At 38.2% G+C, this 19,846-nt stretch overlaps 1 long non-coding RNA gene and 2 pseudogenes across 1 annotated transcript in view; 1 reads left to right on the top strand and 2 right to left on the bottom strand.

The window, feature by feature from the left end:
- LOC119086199 overlaps positions 1-19,250 on the bottom strand; it is a 58,663-nt gene extending 39,413 nt beyond the window's left edge. The window contains exons 1-3 of the long non-coding RNA XR_005089437.1: positions 19,079-19,250; positions 8,550-8,717; positions 1,013-1,132 (exon numbers count right to left, since the gene is read on the bottom strand). This is a non-coding gene — a long non-coding RNA (uncharacterized LOC119086199). The remainder of the gene's footprint in view (positions 1-1,012; positions 1,133-8,549; positions 8,718-19,078) is intronic.
- LOC114701207 lies at positions 10,228-10,336 on the bottom strand (annotated as a pseudogene).
- On the top strand, positions 19,071-19,205 carry LOC114701208 (annotated as a pseudogene).
- Positions 19,251-19,846: the final 596 nt, after the last annotated feature.

The raw sequence follows: 19,846 nt of genomic DNA, 5'->3' as shown, positions 1-19,846 counted from the left end.
CCAGATAACTAACACAAAGTTAGTGCCAAGTTGCTTGATGTTGAATCTAGGCTCTTTCAAAATACTGAGACTTATTATTGTCATTTGCAAATTCAAACAATGGAGATGAGGAAAGGCTGAGTAACATGTGTTCGCCCCAGAAGCCAGGGCAAAAGAAAACTTTAATTACTGAGTAATGTATAACTCAGATGGTCCTATCGGTGTCAATCATTAATGTCTATTGCAAGAGAAACCAGGGTTGCAAAGGTATTTAGTGTCGTAAATGATCCATCAGCAGGGGACGCATCCTTCTCAACTGACAATGAACAAGATCGTTAAGTGCTAATTTACTACAAGGAAGTCTGATTTCACATCCCTCAGACTTCTTTTCTGCTCCCTAGGGCAAGCAGAATCCTTAACTTCTACAACTGAGCACATGTATTGTATCCTCAAACAACAGCCTTGAATCCTAATAATGTGGGGAATCATTCTCTCTACTCATGCTAAAATCACACTGTGGTTCCCATGGGGGCTGGAAGATCTTCTCGGGGCTGAGATTTAGTGTGGCAAATACCATGGACAGCATGACTACAATCTCCCTTAGTGAGTGTCACAAGCATTCGGTCAGCCACATTTTTGTGCTCTGATGAAGCCCCTGGATGGGAACCCAGAAGACACTCTGTAAGAGAATTTTGTTGTGTCTTAGACCTGTGTGTATCTGACTCGGACCAGGCATCTAATGAAGCAAGGATCTGAATTCAGAAGCCCACCACCAGTGACTCGGGCTGCTTTCTGTTGTAAAGGACAGAAACCTATCTCAGTTTTGTTTAAGGAAAATTAAGAAGTAACTGTCTTCGCTAACTGGAAAAACTTTAGGCACGAACAGATGCAAAGTACATTCAGATTCTGACACCGCCCCAAAGCATTCCCCAACACATTGGAGCTACAAACAACTGGCTCCTTTATTGGACTGTTAAAGCGAGTAACACGAAACAAAACGTAGAACTTAACAGATAGGCAGGACAGCTGTTACCTTCATCTTGGAGAAGCTGTTAAATGATATGTTATCAGCTGGTAAGCTACACACTTGATTGCTGGTGGCCCCAGATGTTCGGAATCTCAAACACTGTGCTTTTTCCTAGTACAACATATTCTGAAAGAAAAATAGTATATAACTTCTTTATCCTCAGTGTACTCAGTTGTGGGGAGGGGAAGAAACCGGCAGCCACAGGAGCACTATTGGTGACTAATTGGATCGTGTCTTAGTCATTGTGACTTAGAAGCATTCCCCCAAAGGTTCCTGTGTTGGAATCTAGGTCCCCAGCTTGCGGTGCTAGAAGTCACGGAACTTTTAAAGGCGGGGCCTAGAACAAAGGTGTTAGATCAGTAGGAACAGCCCTTAGGAGCAGTAGTTCTCAACCTGTGGGTCTCGACCCCTGCGGCAACCCTCTAGCTCCAAAAATATTTGCATTACGATTCCTGACAGCAGCAAAATCACAGACATGAAGTAGCAACAAAGATAACTGTATGGTTGGGGGGGGGGTCACCACAACATGAGGACCTGTACTAAAGGGTCGCAGCATCAGGAAGGTTGAGAAGCCCTGCTTTAGAGGATATATTGGGATCTTGTCGTTTCCTGTTTCTCTCTTTGCTGTCCGACTGTCATGAAGTAACACTCTTCCACCAAGCTCTCACGATGTACTGTACCCTCAGAGGTCCTGAGGAACTGGGTCAGACAATCACTGGCTATAAATGTCGGAAAATACATGATGAGACAGCTTTTTTTCTCTCTTAAGTTCATGTTCCCAGATATTTCATTACTCAGCGCCAGAAAGCTTAACACAGAAGTCTTTTTCCTGTGTTCCCCTGCACCTAAGTCTAATTCCACAAGAGGAATTCATAGATTGTTTCAGGAAACTCGTACTTAAAGTCTACGGCAAGGAGAAGCTGATGCTGGCTCTGATGACCATCACATCAAACAGCAAGATAAACCAAGGTTTACATCAGCACGTCTGTCGTCCCCCCCTCAAAGCCCTGTCCCTCCCCCCCAAGTCCATGCCCCCCACCCAGACTTATATGCTGGCTGTGTGTCACTATCAGCGGAAGCTACAGAAAGGACCTTGAGATTCTCTCCTAACGGGCCCTGAGTGAAAGTGCAGTGTCTCAAGGGCAGGTGCTGAATTTGGTTCCCCGTCATATCCCTGGGTATGCATTATTTTGGCTCAATTAATGTAGAACATGCTTTAATGAGCCGTAACATTTGAAGAATGAGTGAAGGAGAAAATGGAACTCTGGAGACTTTATGAAGGCCACAGCTATAGACATTCTTCTTCCTGAGAGCATTAATGAAAATGAATCATTTCTTAAAACTCCCATTGGTAATAAATGAAGATTACTAATTGATGAAGGACACATATAAGTTACCCTATTGTTATGGGGCTGTCTAAAGTTTCAACACAGTTACCAACACAGTTACAATGGAAAGACACCAACACTGTCACATAAGAGACTTTCGGCTCTGAATCCTGTCTCTCCTTGCACATCAGGGACTTTTGGACATCAAATATCTACTCTTCACTTGTGGGATTGCGCGTGATGAAATTATAGTCATAAACTTCAGATTTAAAACAAATTTGACTCCTCTCGGCGTCTCCCCACAAGATCCATTCTTGTTCCTTCCCTTCGGAACTCAGAGTCTAAATTCATTGTGTCCAGCCTTTTTTTTTTTTTTTTTTTTTTTTTTTTTTTTTTGTGAAGCTAGGGACCGAACCCAGGGCCTTGCACTTGCTAGGCAAGCGCTCTACCACTGAGCTAAATCCCCAACCCTGTGTCCAGCTCTTTACCCCTCATTCAGTTTTGATGCTGTGACTCAGTTTTCACCCACTGTTCTTCTGCTATACTTACTCCTGAGAGCTCCTGATACCATGTACCAACTTCAAAGTATTGTTTTTATTCTGTCTGCTACCTGACTTTTTGTGACCTTCAACGTTCTAAACCACTCAGTCCTTAAAACTCTCCCCTCTCAACAGCTCATTCCTTTGATTTTTGTTCCCAATTACTCAGTTTCCCTTACATCATTTCTCCTCCCACTATTGTCCCACTTCAAGCCATTATTCCCCCAATTCTCTATTGTCTGCTGTCTTTTCCATGTACACACCCTTGTAGGAAATCTTATCTAAATCCATGCCTTCAATGATTACCAATAACCTAACAGTCTCCCATCCCAAATGTGTCTCCATTCTTGAGCTTTAGACCAATACATCTACAAACAATTCCTCTACTCCACAGGCATCTCAGTTTCAACCCATTGACTTACTAATTCACACCAACTCTCACAATACTAACCCCTCTTCTCTGTGAACACCAGTATTGTTTACTCCATTGCCCAGGTTGGAATAAATTATGTCAAATTCTCTCAGGCTTCTTGGCATTTTTTTTTTATTTAGCTGATTTCCCCCAGGCTCTCTAAAATTTCTATTTATGACAAAAAATATTGCTTATTTGGTGCTATTAAATATAGCCTCATTTGCCTCCATTTTCCCATCACTACAACTAAATTCATCTCTCAAATATATGCACAGGTCATTCTATCAAACAAATACGATCACGTCATAGCTCTGTCCAAGATGCATCAATGGCTCCCAATACTTTCAGGATGCAATTCTCCCTCCATAACAGGTTCATTATATAAGGTTCTGGATCACAAAACCCTGGCACTATTCATCTTCATTTATAGACACTTCAGTTAATTTCCATACTATAGAGCAGAACAGGTCTTCAAAAGAAATTAAAGGAATAAATTCTGAAGAGATGGGGCTGGGGAGATGGCTCAGCAGTTAAGAGCACTGACTGCTCTTCCAGGGGGCTCAGTTCAACTCCCAGCACCCACATGGTAGCTCACAACTCTCTGTAACTCCAGTTCCAGGAGACCCAAAAACCATGGCAAAACACTAATGCACACAATATAAAATAAATAAATAAACAAATAAGTACCTGGAATGGAATATATAATTTTTTTAATCCTGAGAAGATTGTCCCTAGATATAATGAAATGTGGTATGACTCCTATTCAAGCTTACGCAAACAATACTTCCTACACAAAGAAAATTTCGTACTATGTTTTTGCTCTGAAGCTTAACATGTTATCTAAAAATGAATCCTCCCTACGCATAGTGGCGCATGCTTAAATCACAGCATGTGAAAAGAGACTGAGGCAGAAGAATTGGACAAGTTCTGGGTACATAACAAGTTCCAAGTTAGCCTGGACTAGAGTGAGATCCTGTCAAAAATAAACAGTCCTAAATTTTACCCTTCCTTTTAGGAAATACTCTCTCTAAGGAGGACTTTTAATAAGATATTTAAGAATTCCCACTCCCCAAAATATATGAGAAATTCCTGAATTTATAAATGGGATGTGTTCCAAAAATTCTTTTATAACTTGGATCTGTGAAACTTGGAATGCATTTTCTCATAGAAACAATGTTTTATATTTTTATTTAATTTAGACTTAAACTATTTTTAAAATGATTTAAAGCATTATATAATAAAATACATATGTCATAAGCTTTTAAATAATGAAAGAGAGGTCCATAACAATATATTTGGCCTATGGAAAGTAATTATATCATAATTCCTATAAACCTACACTCACCCAAAACCAAGAAATGTTAACTCAGAGAATCCTGCTGCACAATACAAAGTGAAGGAAGTAATAGGAGCCTTCTTCTTTCTTTCTTTCTTTCTTTCTTTCTTTCTTTCTTTCTTTCTTTCTTTCTTTCTTTCCTCCCTCCCTCTCTCCCTCCCTCCTCTCTCCCTCCCTCCCTCTCTCCCTCCCTCCCTCCCTTTCTTCCTTCCCTCCTTCCTCCTCCTGTTCTTCCTCCTCTTCTTCCTGTTAACTTCTCTTTGGTGTCTCATTGTCTAATAAAATGATGTAAGGTGACTTACACGATATATGTTTGGATACTAAACTTTGGGGCGGAAAAAAAAAAGGCTGGCCCTATTGCCCTTTATAGTATACTCAATAAACCTATTTTTCTATGAAAAATACATATCATACATAAGTAACTAGTACATGAAAGTAATTTAATTTAAAAAGCAGAAATATGAATACATGACTGATTATTAAAAACAGGATTTAATAAAACCAAGACCACACACAGGATACCCTACAGAAATTTATGTAGTGAATTTGAGGGATAAGAACCAACCTCTCTGATGCTACAGAACACACTAGGAAGAACTACATAGAGATCACATGGAACATACGTACATAGTTATTACATTTAATCCTTGCAATCACCCTGTGAGGTAATACTATTACTGTGATTGTTCCATTTTACAAATGACAAAACTGAGGCAAGAGTGAATAACCCATCAAGTTATTACAACCACAACACTAAGATCCCCTTGCATTTTTTCTCAGATATCAGTGACCTCTCAGAGTCCTAACAGAAGTTGAAAAAGGGAAAAACAAAAAAAAAAAAAACCATGATTTTTGACTCTGCGAACCATGAGATGAGTGGACTCACTGCTGCCTTTCTCGTGATAGTGCACAGGAATAGCCATCATGCTCACTTATTTCCTCCTACGTCTCGAATCCTAAACTTATCTAAAATATTATCGTTTTTATATAAAACCAATGGAAGTTTAGTGAGATATTTTAAATCCCTACTTTCATCATAAGTATACAAATCCAGTTTGTATTTTCACTAGCAACACATTACAAACCCAATAGCACCACATTTCCACTATAAATCATAGTTGCTATTAGAGACAGGGACAATCACTGATATGAAAGGAGAGCTTTCTAAGTTTCCAGTTCTATATAATATAGATAAAATCCCCAAGACAAGCAATAACTGCAAGGCTGGGTAAAAAAAAAAAAAATCCCATGCAGGACACACACATCACCTGCCAATTACCATTACCTTATCTTCTTTGAGAATAAGACTCCCCTCCCAAATCACAGTGTGTGTGTGTGTGTGTGTGTGTGTGTGTGTGTGTGTGTGTGTGTGTGTAAGAAGAAGAGGACAAGATGATATTAATGAATATACTGCATGTTTAGGGACTGTTTCAACAAGTAAAGTACCCCAGGTAGATATAAAAATGCAAGCATTTCTTAATCATGAAGAGGCCGATCTTACATGTATTTTCTTGGTCCAAGTGTCGGACAACAGGCATCCTAAGTATCTCAAAACCTACATCAAACCAGCAAACTGTCACCCACTAAGTAGTTTAGGACTTGAAACAGTCATCTATACATGGCTCCCAGAAACCTACTGATATCCAATAAACCAAGTATCAGGTGACATGTCAGCCATAAACAAGTATTAGTAGCCACAGGAGAGCATTCAGAGAGTGAGCCAGGAGAAAACAAGGAGGCAACCGAAGGACTTAGGACAAACTCTCTACACAGACAAACCCTTCTCAAACAAAATCAAAGGTCAGTAAACACTCAGGTCTTGATGAAAAATGATGAGAAGTTTTCAAACAATGTTCTTGACCAAATACACATAATAAAGGAAAAAAACAGAGTTAAACAAGGTAAGAGCTAAACAGCACTTTAATGCAGTCTAAAACATTAAAATGTAAAGGCTGAATCAAAATCAAGTCTTGGCACAAAATTTAATTATTAGTAAAGTTGATTTAAAAATAAACAGAATCAATTACCTGAAGGCAAAATATAGAGAAAAAATTAAAATATGAAAATAATAAAGTGGAAATTAATAAACAGATGAATTAGAGTTCTAGATGAAAGTACCTTAAACCAACATAACAATTAAAATTGAAAATATAATACAATTTTCTGATTGAAGATCTGCCTGTTACAGAAAAAGTAAGAAAGAAAGAAAGAAGAGAGAGAGAGAGAGAGAGAGAGAGAGAGAGAGAGAGAGAGAAAGAAAGAAAGAAAGAAAGAAAGAAAGAAAAAAGAAAGAAAGAAAGAAAGAAGAGAGGAGAGGGAAGGGAGGAGAGGAGAGGAAGGGAGGAAGAAGGAAGAAAGGAAGGAAGGAGGAAGGAAGGAAGGAAGGAAGAAAGGAAGGAAGGAAGGAAGGAACCTGACAGACACAACTTGGAGGGTGTTGTTGTTGTTGTTTAATCTCACAATTCCAGGTTAACAGTACATCACTGCAGGGAAATCCAAGGAGCAGGGGCTTGAAGAAGTTGGTCATTTCACATCCAGAATCAAGAACAGAGTGTGATGAATGCATGCATACTTGTGAGAGATGCTCACTCTATCCACTCATGTAGTTCACAATGCCCACCCTAAGGAATGGCACTGCCCACAGTGAACATGATCAAGGCAATCCCTTGCAGACACACTCACAGGCTAACCTGATCCTAACAACCCTTCACAGAGACTCTTTTTCCAGTTGATTCTGGATGCTGTCAGGTTGACAAACTCTCACCCATATCTTATAAAAATTATAAAAGATAAACAAGATAAATTATTATACCAAATACTTATTACAAAGACATAGTGCTTTAATTTATATAAAAGAGGCAGGCTTATACCAATAAAGTAAAGTATTTCTGGCCACAGAGTTCTCTCTAATAGTAAAAAGTATTAAGACAAACTGTCTATGAAGTTGTTGGAGGCAAAGCTTGTATCAGCCAAGAACTTACTCCTATGTGGGAATAACAGAGATAAATCCAAAAATATAGAAACTATACAGCTTGTTGAAAATGGAGTAGAGGCAGAGCTGACAGTAAACATCAAACTTAGTTACACATGAATTCTTTAAATAATTATAATTACTATGTACAAACATAAAGCAAATGACAAAATTAATCACCAACACATAACAAATCTACTGACATCTAATAGTCCATGTTTCCATCTTTGCACCAGAGTAATCATAAATATAACCCAAAATATTCACAGTACTATTGTAGATAAAACCAAAGTAGCTAAATTGGCATAAATATTAAAGAAGAATATTTACGTTAGGGCTAAGCAGATGGTACAGTCTCTAAAGCATTTATATCATAAGCATGAGGACTTGGATTCTGATCCTCAGAATTCACATGGTATGATGGTAGGCACATGTAATCTCGTCATCAGCAAGATGGAGACAGAGAAGGCACATCCCTGGAACCAGCTGTGCTGGTTGGTGACGTCTGAGGTCAGTGGGAGACCTTGTCTCAAGCAAAATACTTAATGTCCCTGAGGATTAACACCCAAGATTGTCCTCTTACCTCCACACAGATAAAGTGCATGTATATACGCACATAATTATATAGAAATAGATATGTGTATACAAAATATTAGACATGTATGTCTTTAATTCTGTTTTCATCAATATATTAGACACAGACATAATTCTACAGCTTCATTTAAAAACATATGTATCCATGAGAACACAGAAAACCAATTAATAAATACATCCCTAAATATTAACAATATTTTTGAGGAATGTCAGTGTTCACTGTTTTTTCAGCCATATTCATCCTTACTGAAAACTGTTATAGTCTAAAACAAAGTTACATGAGCCAGAGATTTTAGAACATCCATACAATTTTTCTGAATTTTATGCTTTATTTGCCATAGCTATTTTTTATTTTTCATTTACCTTTCATTTGCTCATGAGAGCCCTGAAGCTTAGCCAAGTGAGGTGGCTGGCACACTTGACCCAGCTCGGTGGGGAAGCTCAGTGAAACTCGTCTCCAGTTACAAAGCTCCGGTTTTATCTTTCACTATGGTGTGTTCTGTGGGTCTGACTGGTGCAGGTTTCCAGGGCCTTTAAAAACTGGAATAAAAGGAAATGAATTTCACTGCAGCCTTTTCGCACATTTTGTTGCTCGGCTTTTCCACTCCCATCCCTCAGTCCCATGGATCTTTCTCCTCCTCCCAGGACCCCACATGCCTGTTCACCGAAACGTCACGTGTCTTGTATTACTCTCTTCTCTCCTCCACCCTTAAGACCTCTTTTCCTCTCTTATAGCCTTCTACTTTATTAACACCCCCTACCCAATGACCCAATAAATACACACACACACACACACACACACACACACACACACACACACACACAACTACATACGAAAGAATTTACCTTTCTGAGTCTGAGTCATTTAAAATAGTAATACAATAATAATTTCTAGATACATTCATTTTCCTGCAAATGCTATGATTTTACCACCACCCCCCTTTTTTAGGGCTTAATAAAACTTCCCTGAATTTCATTATCTTTCAAGTGTTGATGGACACTTAGGCGAGTTCTGTTTCCTGGTCATGGTAAATAATGCAACAATAAACATGGATGGGTTAAGCATCTCTGCATTAGGGTGTAGAGCTCTTTGGACAGATGCCTAGAGGTCAAGCTGGGTCAAATGGTAGTTCTACTTTTCATTTTTTGGTGTTTTTTTGTTTGTTTGTTTGTTTTTTTGAGACATATCCATACTACTATCCATAGAGCAGCTGCGTCAGTTTACACTTCCACCAGTGTGAATAAATGTTCTTTTTTCTCTACATCCTCCTCAGAATTTGTCGCCAATTATCTTCTTGATGCTTAGCCATCTTAGAGATCTCAAAGCAGTTTTAATTTGTATTTCCCTGAACATCAGTTATTTTAGATTTTTTTTTAATCCATGCTGTTACAATAATAAATAATATGTACTTTTATAAAATATCACCTTTTAGAAGTCTCTTATTTTTGAAAATTAAAATTAGGTTTAAAAACTTTAAAATACAATGCAAGGGGGAAAAGATGGTAACAAAGAGTGATTATGATTAAAATACATTATATGTATGTAAAGAATAAAGTTTTTTTAAGTAAAAGTTTTTTTAGAAACTTAGATAATAACAAGAGTCATATCAAAATGTAGGTTTCTCAAGACACCACATAGAGTCATTTAATAGTATATTTTATTTAATAAAAAATTAAAGCTACTAAGTATCAATTTAAAGATCTTAAAGGAATATAGAAATAAGAAATAGAAAAATTTGTATGTCTAAATTTCAAAATTTGGAAATCCAAAAAAATAATTTCTTATAAACATAATTACACAAATATATAAAGTTTGTTAGGCAAAGACTATATGATGTGGAAATTTTTAATTTTTATAATATGCTTCTAACAACTCTATATTAGTTATTTACACATACAAATTAAAAGGGATAGCTTTTAGGTAAATAAAAATACCAAAACTAAGGTACCATGGAACTACCAAAAATAGAAAGAGAAAATACTTGAGGATAGGTTAATAGATCCATTACATTTTTTTTATTTACTTTCTTAATTTTTTTAAAGCCTACAGCACCCAGTATTCCCAGGCGGTCTCCCATCCAAGTACTAACCAGGCCCGACCCTGCTTAGCTTCCAAGATCAGGTGCATTCAGGGTGGTATGGCCGTAGACAATCTAGTACATTTTCTTCAGGAAGTGAACTGAAGTCTATGTACTCGTTTCATTTTATGAAACTAGAAAAACTCCCACAGAAGAGCTATCAGTTTATACAATTATTGGGAGTCATCAATAAATATGGGTGCAGTCAACCCAAAATTTCTGTTATATTACAATCTGGTCTCAAAGGATCCTGTTTCAGTTCTTTAATTTCTCCATCAAACCCAGGCCATGACTAAGATTCACTATCTTGTTTTTTAAAAACATGATTAAACAGTATCAATGTTCAGAAACTGTATTTTAATAATGGTTTCCCAATTGCATCAATGTACTAAAACATTTAATAAAAGTTACACAAATACATAGAAAGAATACAGAATATGCTGCATGTAAAACAGGTAAGTTTTATGGTATGCAAATTATATCTCAATATATGTTCTGGCAAAGAGAATAAAGCAAAATATACAAATTCTGTTTTAGATGGGAAAAAATAAATTATTTGGGCAATCTGAGTTTTGTTTAGAGTACTGCCTTCTGGTGGTCTCTGCTAATAGAAATGATGAATAGTTTCAGCAAACCAAGGCCAGTGGGATTCCTGGCTATAATTTTTTAGCAGAATTTTTCTGCTCTAATGTCTATCTGAGAAGCAGTGCTCCTTTCTTTTCCCTTTGGGAATGCCTCCTGCTACCTCAGCTTTCTTAATCCCAGGATCCAATACCAGCTATTTGATAGAATGGGAATCAATCACTTCTATGTCAAGAAATGGAAAATGGTTACAGGAAAGTGCCCATCAACTGCTAAGTTTTCTACCTCAAGAATAAAGACCATTAAAGATTGCATTATAGAACTATAAATAATATTGGTGCTGTTATTATGAACCAAAGACATCTAAATCTTTTGATATTATGTCTCCTTTCTAGAGTTTATTCTAATACTGTCATATTTTGCAATGTCAGATGTGACAGCTTACCCCTGGTGTCCTAGCATTTGGGAGGTAGAGGCAGGAAGATGACAAATTTGAAACTATCATAGTGTACAAGTGTGGTGATATATTGTGCACCCAATAAAACTTATCTGGTGATCAGAGGACAGAGCCAGCCACTAGATTAGACATAGAGGCCAGACAGTGGTGGCACACACCCTTAATCCTATCACTTGGGAGGCACAGATCCGTCTGGATCTCTGTGATTTCAAGACCACACTGGGAACAGAGCCAGGCATGGTGGCACACACCTTTAATCCCAACACTTGAGATCTCATGCCTTTTCTTGGGAAGCACACACACCTTTAATCTCAGGAAGTAAGATGACAGGGCACAGCAAAGTATATAAGGCGTGAGGAAACAGGAAGTCTCGCTCTTGAGACTGAGGTTTTCGTAGAGGTAAGAACTAGTGGCTGGCCTGCTCTGCTCTCTGATCTTTCAACTTTCACCCCAATATCTGGTCCCAGGTTTTCTATTAGTAAAACCATTTAGCAATTCATGTTACATCGAGTCACAAGCCAGATAGCAATACATGAAAAGTACCCAAATAAATAAAGACATTTGTCAATAAATTTATACAAACAAACTGTATCAATAATAGCAAAAACATTAACCAAAATAAGGCAATAGTTAAATAAACATGTTGTATTTCTAACATTCTTTCTCTCTTTCATGTGTTTTTATGCAAGACAATGGTGGGCAAGGAATTCATTCACAAGTTTTTGAACTTTGCTTAGATATTATTTTCAACACTGGAGAGAAAATATGAAGAGTCTCTATTTAACTCTCACCCGCACCTAAGTGTAATTTACCCATAATCAACATCCCCCACCAACACGACACATTCACCCCAAATGCTAAGAACGTTATGTGAGATGAAAACATTCTGACCAACAGGTTAAAAAAACGTACATAGAAAGGTTGTTGGGTAACTAATTCCTTTAGAATTGCTAAAGCAAATGTGTTATCCTTTTTTTGCTAATATTGTCTTCATTTCTGGATAACCAAATATGATATGAAGAAAAATCTTTCCACAGAAAAATTCTAGACAACAAAGGCAAAAAGAATGACAAAAAGTTTTCATTTTCCAAGCATTAAAAAAAAAACATATATAATAAAACTATTGCAGGTTACAAAAGGTGGATCACACAAATATCAAATATGTATATATATATATATATACATGATATATGTATATATATGCATTATATACAATCAGACATGTATGGTGATATTTTATTTGTACTGAAATGTGATTTTAATTGTATGTTAATAAATAAAGTTGCCCTGGGGTCAGAGTTATTAGAGCCATAGCAAGAGCATGGTGGTTAAAACAGCTAGGTAGATTTCTGTGTGTTCAGGGATACAGCCAGTATTGGAGACATATGTCTTTAAGACCTGGAGAGCGGTACTTACAGGCAGTGATGAGGCAGTCATGTGTTTGGGTTTACAACCAATGAGAAGTCAGAACAGAAAGACTATTTAAAGAAAGACAAACAGGAAGTAGCTCTCTCTCGGGGAAGCTAGGAGCACTGTAGCAGGTAAGATTTTAGCTCTGAGCTCTGACCTCTCAGCTTTCTCTTTTACATTGGTTCTGTGTTTCTTATTTAATAAGACGGTTGGTTACATCTACAGACATGGTGCCTTGTGATGAATATAACAGAGATCACAGATTACCATCTATCAAGTTTTTCTGCCAAAAAAAAAATAAAGTTTGACCAGAATCCAATCAGGTTTCTAGAAACAGCCACCAACTGTCAGTGTTTTGGTTGGAACATCCTCCAAAGGCTCCTGTGTTGAGGGCTTGGTTCTCAATGCAGGAATGTAAGGTAGGGCTTTAGAGAGACTATGAGACATGAATTCTCTAAGTTCACCAATGGACTATCCATTTGTGGATTGGTTCCTAATCTGATGAGCTACTGGGATATGACAAAATCTTAGGGGGTGGGACCTAACTGCAGAGAAGTGGGTCTAGGGAGTATGCCCTTGGGCCTATATATTGTCCCCAACATTCTTTGTCTGTCTGTCTGTCTGTCTCTGGCTTCTCATTCCTGGCCTCTATGAGATGAGCAGCTTTCTCCCACCATATCTTACCAAGGTTCTCTGTCTCACTATAGGCCAAGAAACAACAGCGCCAAGTGACCATGGGTTGAAAATGTCTGAAACAAAACAAACTAAACTCTTGGAAATAAGATCAATCTTTCCTTCTTCAAGATGACTTTCTCCATAGAAAGCTAACTCAATTAGTAAAGTGGGGAAACATGCTATCTGTAAAATGCTGACAATAACACACTAACAGTTCCTTCTCCAAAGAAATGGCAATTTCTAAAAATGAAAAGAAATTATAATGGACAAGAAAAAACTCAAATGGCATCAACTAAATGTAATGTATGGACTTTGAATCCTCAACAAACATCACAAAATTAAAAGTAGTATTTGAAATAAGAAAACAGACATTCATAATAAATGTTAAGCAATTGGTACTTTAGTTATGTAAGGAAAAGAAAAATTCTTGTACTTTACAATATATGCTGATGCATTTACAGGAGAACTTATACGATGTTTGGATTGTTGGTTCAAGAAAAGTATGGATACAGTGAATCTATCACAGAGCAAAGAATAAATGAAATATGCTGGTAACTGTGGAAGACAGACAACGGCAACACAGAGGTTCATTAGACTCTTCCATTATACTTTTGTGTATGTTTTCTGTAATAAAAATCTTTTTAACTGAACTTCTATATATGAAAAATTAATCCCTAAACCCTACAAGATGAAAGGAGAGGATTGTCTCCCACAAGGTATCCTCTGGCCATCACAAGAGTGCCATAGCATGAGTGTACCCAACACACACACACACACACACACACACACACACACACACACACACATACACACACAAACACACAAATACACACATACACACACAGAGTAAATACATAAATACATACATACATAATGTAGATGTAACCAACCATCTTATTAAATAAGAAACACAGAACCAATGTAAAAGAAAAAGCCAAGAGGTCAGAGCTCAGAGCTAAAACCTTACCCTTCCTCCTGCGGTGGTCCTACCTCTCTGAAAGAGACCTACTTCCTGTGTGTCTTTAATATAGTCTTTCTGTTCTACCTTCTCATTGGTTGTAAACCCTAACACATGACTCCCTCGCCACTGCCTGTAAGTACAGCCCTCCAGATCTTAAAGGCGTATGTCTCCAATACTGGCTGTATCCCTGAACACACAGAGATCTACCTAGCTCTGTCTACCAAGTGCTGGGATTAAAGGTATGCGCCACCACCGCCACACTCTTGCTATGGCTCTAATAACTCTGACCCCGGGCAACTTTATTTATTAATATACAATTAAAATCACATTTCAGTACAAATAAAATACCACCATACATAAATGTAAAAACAATTTTTAAAAAAACCTGAAAATTCATTGTAAATAATTTCTGAGTGAAGATGTTATTGATTAAAGCCAATTACGTGCAAATATCACAAGTCCCTCCTACACAGACAAGACTTTAAACAATAAATACTGGTCCTTTGTTTAGAGATTTCTTTAAAATTCGTTCTATTCCTCCAGATGTTCCATCATCTGGCAATTATCAGCATTTTGTTATATGTAGTTAATTCCTTCTGAGACTTAGTCATCATCCCTGAAGGAATCCTTTGGAAAAAAAAAAAAAAATCACCTGCTAAATTCAGATGTTTCTTCAATGAGAACTTAGTTAAAATGTTGCTCATTTTAACACAGAAATGCCCCAAGATGCTTTTGTGAATTAGTGGTACCTAAAATACAAGACCAACAAGCCAAACAAAACAAAATCAGACATACCACGTTGGAAGTGGAGGGCAAGTCACTGTACTATGGTGTAAACGAATCCCACTATTTCGTGGATTTAAATTAAAAGAAACAATTACGGGGTGTTCTAGGAATCTGAGAAAACATGCCAGCGACACTCCTGAATTTTAACAAACGGCTTTGTTTCCACACTTAACCGATGTCTATGATTAAGATCCTGGGTTGTTAAAAGGGCCAAAACCCTTAAACCGAAAGGATTGATTATGGATCAGTCATACAAAGTGTCCTGTACAAAGATGATACAAAAACGGGCAACCAGCTTTTAAAGTAAATATAACCAACTGCACACGCATAGTTACCTCTTCTCCCCTCCCAAGTGCCTCCAAACTATAATAATAATGAAGAAATTATAAGAACAAAAGTGTATAAGAACAAGGAACAGATGGCCGCAGCGAAATTACACAAGCTAGACAGCAGAGCAAGTGGTTGTTGACTTAACAACTAGAAAAAAAAAAAAAATACAGCAGTGTCAACTCCAAGACCCCAGAAAGACTGAGAAACCAGAGACACCTGGGATCTCTGAAAGAGAGGGTGTGGGTGTGGGTGAAGTAAGAACATGTTGGAAATCCGCATAAGGATAGCTCTCTCAATTCAGAACGTCCACGGAGCTGCCCTCCCCACCTCCAGGAAAGAACTGCAGTGTTCAGGCCCCAGAAAGACACCAGGAAGGAAGCGCAGGCGCCTCTCAGAACTGCAGTCTCTCTGTAACTAGGGAGCAAGTAGAAATCGATGTCTAGAATGTGAGAATCAAATCGACACATGGCGAAATGATCATGCAAATGAAGCACAGGGAGAGAGAGAGAGAGAGAGAGAGAGAGAGAGAGAGAGAGAGAGAGAGAGAGAGAGAGGCATAAGGTCCCCTCAAAAAAAAAACCAGCTAATCATAGAAAGCTAGTGATAAGAAATGAGATGATAAATCATAATATTGGAAACCTAAGATTTTAGAAACAGAGAATCTAGCACAGGTGGGAGCTATGGAAAGCCAAGCAGAAAGGCCAGTCTAGAGGCGCTTCAGAAGGAGGTATCTCTATTGTAAGGACAGAGGGGAGAAAAACATGGAATTAAAATGTCATTTTGCTGTGTTTTAATATCCTGAAAGAGATTTATTCCTCTACCAGAGAATTAGTGGAAAAAATCAACAGAGGTACGTAGAAGAGTAAGTCAGAGAAGGAGAGACCACGGGGGGGGGGGGGGGGGGGAGGATATGATGATATCGGATTCTTAAATCCTGTGGCTCAGTTGTCAATAATGTTTTCCCAGTTGTTAGAGTTTCAGCTGCGTCCACCAGAAGTTCATGTGTCAATGAAACGTCAACGCCGATTGAGGCAATGTGGGGAAGTGAGGCCTACCGAGGGCTGAGGGTCATGGGTCATAATCAAGAATGATGACACAGCAGGGGGTTAGTTTGCATGACGCAGGCAGTCACAGTGAGCCGGTCTTCGTGCTTTGGCCCTGTGCATGCACTCACTTACAGTCTGTGTTCTTCTGTTTAGAAGAACAGAGAACAGAGGAGAGCAAACGGAAATAGGAAAGACCAATTTTAAAAAATCGTTATGTATGTAAAAAAAAAAAAAAAAAAGGTGAGAAAGGGAGATGTTGGAGAAGAGATAGTTCATCTTCTATCAAAGAAAGTGGAGGGAACAAAAAGATAAACCAAAGTGGGAAAACCCGAGAAATAACAACATAGAAATGCTACTTAGAAATAAAAATATGAAGACCAGAAGAAATTGAAAACCATCTACAGAGACTATGAATCTCAGATCTCAAAAGACAGACCCCAAATCTCAGCACTCAAGAGACTATGGCAGCAGGAAAGAAAGAAGAAGGGAGAGAGGGATGGAGAGAGAGGGAGAGGGAGGGAAAGGGGAGGGAGGGAGGGAGGGAGAGGGATAGAAAGGGGGAGGGAGGGAGGGAAACAAATGGGATTAAATACAGATTTTAAAAATTATTATTATGCCTCTGGTAACAAACTTGGCTTTTGAAACCTCAAGCGTGTGTATACCATTGATAAAAAGAAATAATTAAGTCTTAAAATCAGGAACTGAAGCTCATAAGCAAATTTGAGAGGCCAAAGGTCTTTGAATGCAGCTCATTTTCCTGCCCCTTTCTGGGCAGGGTTTTTAATGAGTGTGAATAGTGTTTCTGGAAATCAAGGGAAACGTTGCCTTTTGCATTTAGTAGGATTAAGTTGAAGAGACAGGATCACTCTTGCTTATCTAACCAGACAAGTGGTTAATACAGAGAAAACAGCCAGAGAGAGAAATGGAGGATGGGCTGGAGGGGCAAGACTTTGTCATACATAGCTTCCAGAAACGACTCTCACGTATCCCAATGGACTTACATGAGAGCGACGAGTCCTACCACCAATGGGAATTAGGAGAATGGAAAAATGTAATTGCTCATCCCACCCCAACCACGATCCATCCACGCAGAAGAGTTGCTCAAAGTGTGTCCACACACACAAGCACCCTACAGCAAAGACCCAAACACCCAGGGAGCACGTTTGCCTGAACAACAAAGGCAAGACCCCCACCTTACATCTATCTGCCTTTCAATCTCATCCATAAGCTCCTTAGTGAATACTTTCTTAAATATGGCGAGACCCTCAGACTGTAAGGGAATTGGGGGAGCCAAAGAACAGTACTTTTTAAGCTCAGTATATGATGCTAAAGCTGCCAATTCACTAATAAGTGCCAGATGGTGTTGACCACCCACTCAGGTCTAGATTAAGCCTGGGGCAGTTATCCCTAGTTATGGAATTGTTAGAACAGTTCCTACAAATGACCCTATTAGAAAAGACATAATTTTATCAAGTGCCACTAATGAATGATAACTAATATAATGTACTTGCATATAAATATGTATCATGCTATAACATTATGACTATTCTGGAGATTAACAGACACGGTGCTTACAGATTCATGGACAAGACTATCAGTCAATCTGGACAGGAAAGAGCCTCTGATGATCCTATGGAAATGGGGCAGAAAGATAAATTAACTGGAAAATTAACTTCATCTACCACTCAAATAATGGCTTCATTAGCAAAGTTTACAGGGGATTTCAAGAGAGTGTCTTAAGCTTGGCCCTAGCATATTTGTGGTCAATGCAAAATGAGCTCCTTGCCTGTCCAAAAGGGAAACAACTCCTGTTTAGAGGCAGTTTGGAGTCTAAAGCCTGCCAAGCAAGGAAGCATACTAAGTCACTCCGTGATTTAAAAGAAAATCAAAGAAACAACTATCTGTGTCCTAAAGTCCATGTGTGCATTATCGGAATCTTAGATCTTTTGGTAAAGAAAAAGGATTAACTAAGTTGGTACTAGACACCAGAAGAATCTTTTTGAAATCTCACTCTAAAATCTGACCACAGTTGGTCTCAGCTTATACTCGAAGGCTACATTCCAAAGCACACGTAGAGACTTCAAAACCACCTATAGAACTGAACTTTGTATACAAGTACTGCATGATTTTGATGGTAACTCTGACTGTTGGGAGAATAGTGTGTATGTTGTACCCTGGACAGTGAGATATTCTCATGCTAACATGACATGGAGCTGATAGTTCGAGCCTTTATCACACTACCCAAAACAGTGCACAATTTAAGTTTTTGAATTGTTCCAGAATTTGCCATTTAGTATTTTTAGACTGTGGTTCACCACAGGTAATTGAAATGGTGTATGAAAGGAGACTGCTAGATAGTGTTTGGAGTAGGTTACTAAGTAGTCAAAGGAGACTACACATGTGCACAGAAAACATACACATCACATGTACAAGCACATTTTAAGATAATAAAATCCCAAAACAAAGATTCCAACCATCATTGGAATGAAGTGGCATTGTGTAGGCATCTATTCAGACAGAGCATTCCTATGCATAAAATACATAAGCAAATAAATCTTAATACTTACTTAGAAGGGGGAGATACCATGATCACAAGGTGGCCCTCCTAGGGTGAGTCTTATCCATTGCACTCCAGACATGCTGAGCTGACCCTTGCAATTTCTCCAAATGCAGGAAACTTGACTGCATTAAAACAAAAAGAAAGGAAAAGAAGAAAATAAAAGAATGAAGTAGCATGTATGAATGATCACCCTCACGGTTTCATCTGTAAAAAAAAAAAAACTGTACTGTCTAAGAATGGTATGCTGGTTCGTGACCTTTGTTCTCAGCATCATGTCTTGCTTTTCCTGTCTGCTCACATCTGTAGGCTATAAGGACTGATCCAGTGGTTTGTTTCCTAGACTCGAGTGTCAGCTGTCACTCCAGTGGGCTTAGTTGATGAGTAATGCTGACTGGAAACAGGAAAGAAAAAAAAATCAGAAAATAATAGAGCCTGAGGAAAAAGATTCACTTCCAATTGCATGGTCAGAAAAAGTGTCCAGAAAGAAGAATGTTTCAAAATGAGACCAGAGAGATGGGTATCTGGTTGGCAAACTGGGAGACAGGAGCATGTGTCTTCAAGGACTCACAAATGACTTGTGTGTGGATCAGTAAAACTTGACACAAACTGAGAATTCCAGGTAAAACTAGAGAAAGTGGTAGTAGTCATCACATCCAGGTCCTTGAGGCCATGTGTTTTAGTCAGAGAAATAACACTTTGAATATATTCTAGGAAGAAGACAATTTAGAAATTATAGAAGGAAGACAATTTGGAAGTTATAACAGCAGAGCCCCCA

Source organism: Peromyscus leucopus, chromosome 18 (genome assembly GCF_004664715.2).
Source record: "Peromyscus leucopus breed LL Stock chromosome 18, UCI_PerLeu_2.1, whole genome shotgun sequence".
NCBI classification, from domain to species: Eukaryota; Metazoa; Chordata; class Mammalia; order Rodentia; family Cricetidae; genus Peromyscus; species Peromyscus leucopus.
This window is presented reverse-complemented; position numbering and strand designations above follow the sequence as displayed.